Source organism: Euphorbia lathyris, chromosome 8, assembly GCF_963576675.1.
Source record: "Euphorbia lathyris chromosome 8, ddEupLath1.1, whole genome shotgun sequence".
NCBI classification, from domain to species: domain Eukaryota; kingdom Viridiplantae; phylum Streptophyta; class Magnoliopsida; order Malpighiales; family Euphorbiaceae; genus Euphorbia; species Euphorbia lathyris.
In genome coordinates, this window is record NC_088917.1 from 7629136 (window position 1) to 7632617 (window position 3482).

Sequence of the window (3482 nt, forward strand, 5' to 3'; positions counted from 1 at the left end):
TCTATTTTTCACAACGTTTGTAGTGTTTTTCTCCTAAAATAACAAAGTTACGTAAATTTAGACTAACTTTATCTAAATTATGTCTAAAAATAAAAGATTTACGTAAAGTTCAATGGTTTTACGTAAAACTATATTTTTCACAAGGTTTGTGGATTTTTTTCTTCTAAAATAACAAGGTTACGTAAATTTAGTCAAATTTTATGTAAATTATGTCTAAAAACAAAAGATTTACGTAAATTTTAAAGGTTTTACGTAAAACTCTAACAAGTTTAAGTAAATTTAGTCCAACTTTACAAAATTATGTCTAAAAATAAAGGATTTATGTAAAGTTAAAAGTTTTATGTAAAACTCTAATTTTTTTTTTCAAAGTTATTGATTTTTTTATTGTAAAAATACAACTTAAAGTTAATGTTTTTTTTGTAAAATTGCTATTTTACATAAATTAAGTCCAACTTTATGTAAATTATTTTTTAAAATAAAAGATACATGTAAATGTCAAAGGTTTAGATAAAACTAGAAATTTTATAAAATTATTTTTTTTGTAAAAATACTACTTCGCGTATATTAATTCAAACTTTATGTAAATTATATCTAAAAATAAAAAATTTACATAAAATTAACAAGTTTTTTACAAAACTCATTTTTTCGCAAAGTTAATAATTTTTTATATAAAAATACTACTTTAAGTAAATTAAGTATAACTTTACGTAAATTATGTTCAAAAATAGAATATTTACTTAAAGTTAAAAAGTTTATGTAAAACTCGATTATTGGTAAAGTTAAAGTTTTTTTTGTAAAAATATCAATTTACGTAAATTAAGTCCAACTTTATTTAAATTATGCCTTAAACAACATATTTACGTAAATTTTAAAGTAAAATTGTTTCTGAATTTAAATGATTTACGTAAAGTTCAAAAGTTTAATGTAAAGCTCGATTTTGAACTTTAGTTAATGACTTTTTTTGTAGAAATAATACTTCACGTAAATTAATTCTAAATTTATGTAAATTATGTCTAAAAATAAAATATTTACGTAAAATTCATAAATTTTACGTGAAGCTCAATTTTTCGTAAAGTTAATGACGTTTTTTCTGAAAATATTACTTTATGTAAATTGAATCCTACCTTACATAAATTATGCCTAAACACTAAATATTTACGTAAAGTTCAAAGATTTATGTAAAACTCAATTTTTCACAAAGTTAATGGTTTTTCCCGTAAAAATACAACTTAACCTAAATTAAGTTCAACTTTAGGCAAGCTATGTCTAAAAATAAAAGATTTATATAAAGTTTAAATATTTAAATATTTTACGTAAAATTCTTTTTTTTTTTTTTTGCAAAAGTTAATAACTTTATTTTTGTAAAAATAATATTCTAGTTAAGTTAAGAGTAACATGCTTCATTATCACCATGATGAGCTAGATCACAAACTAATGGATTATAAATATCATTGTTGTAAAAACAGAAGTAACATCAATTTGAACCATTTTATTTCTCAATTCACTTGCACTAAAGAAAACATATCAATTTGACCTGTTGAAAGAGAGCAAAACATCTGGTGAAACATAAAACATCCACAATGACAACCACAACAAAATTAAACACAACAAAAAAGCAAAATTGATCCAGAAAAAAATACTACTATCAGCAATACTAATTAGTGCTTAATTCCTCAAAAAAAATAAAAAAAATTAGTGCTTAATTTTTGTTACCTTGCTCACAAAATCATGATATGAATGTAAAACTGCAAAATGTTGCAAGCATTTTTTTTGGACTATCAAAAAGTATGTCATATTCCTCCAACCTAGTAAAGGTTGACTTCCTTTATTTCTGATAATATTTTGGGACTCAGCCCATAATTTACAATACATAAGCATAGTTCTAACTTTTGTGATGTCTGAATGGTACATGGAGTCATACATGAGTGCAGCAAGAAGTAATGGAGTCAACCTTACCAGGAAAACAACTTCACAATAATAACAACTATGTATAGAATTATAAGCAGTAGTCCCCATGAATTGGAAAGCGTTTACGAGTCCAACAATCTGTGACTTGAATGAATTTTCTTCTGTCTGTTTGATGTTTTGCTATGGTCAATCCCTTACAAGTAAGGAACCTGTCTTCATTTAGTATTGCTAATGCATTTGCAAAAAGCACAAGACCTTCCATCAAACTCCAGAAACCCAAATTCTGCTAGATTTGATTTTCACATCATAATTTGAGAGACATCAAATGAAACTCTTCACATCTATTGTTAATAAAATTGATACATCAAGATTAACAACCAAATTCCATAACAAGATTAACATCAACATAACCAAATATTTTTTTTCAATTTGAAAATGACACATAATTATTTAATCAACTGACTATGATTTCCATTGTAATAAGAACTATCCTAAGCATTTCATATCTGCTACAGTCGTAAGGTATTGACTGATTGCCTTTTGAAATTTCAGCATCATAACTCTTGTATAAATACCTGAAGTATTCTAATACAATATACAACATATCCTACTTACCTAATTCTCTCCATGATAATATCAATATACTCAATTCAAGAACTCTATTCTATTGTAGTAAGAACTATACGGATCACTAAAATTCGAGATACTCAATTCAAACATTAACATTAACCCATACAATCATGATATCAACTAGTGCTAATGATATACAGTATCGTTAACTCTAACAACATAGAGTCTAACGTATAGGTAACATATAAGGGAAAAGAGAGAGGAAAAGAATTGGAAAATAGTTGTACTACTTCTAGACCTACAATATCCTCTTCTTACAATCTCTTGAGCAATATCATATGTCAATAAAAGACCATCAAGTCAGAGCTCAACACAAACTATAAAATTTAAGGACAAAGAAATCTTTCTATAGAGGTGACAAGGATTAAACTTATGTTAGCAACTGAAATTTATATAAGAAAGAACCAAACTTAGAAATGAAATAATTCTGATCCTACCTCCTGTAGTAGTTTTTTTTTAAATTGAAATAATTATTCAACAACAGTTTTTTCCTAATCTCAATTCCCAATTTCCGGTAAAGCCAGATTTGATTGCCAAGTTGTCATAGTCCTTTTGTGTCCTCTCCATTCCACCTGGAGTTTGAGCTAACATAAACATATCTTGCTCAAACACAGCTAACATTCTGATACTGCAATTGCTAAAATTCTAGGTACGTGTACATGTCATTTGTTTTCATTTCTCATTTTGTTGTATAGTGGCTGTGATTTGCTTTAACGAGTTATGATATAAACTAAAATGTGTTGGAGAGAAAAGAAGAATATAAGAAGTGAAAGAAATATAGGAGGAAGCTTTTCTTAAATTTTATTTCTCTTTAACTTGTGCTTCTTCACTTTTAGCCTATACAAGATAACTATTTATATTACAAACCTAATAAATAACTCTTAATAACTCTTAATGACTAGTTAAGAGTGTAACTTAACATCACATAACTTCACATAAGTTAT

At 26.0% G+C, this 3482-nt stretch overlaps 1 pseudogene; it reads right to left on the bottom strand.

The window, feature by feature from the left end:
- Positions 1-1952: 1952 nt before the first annotated feature.
- LOC136203830 (uncharacterized) lies at positions 1953-3159 on the bottom strand (annotated as a pseudogene).
- Between the last annotated feature and the right edge of the window lie 323 nt (positions 3160-3482).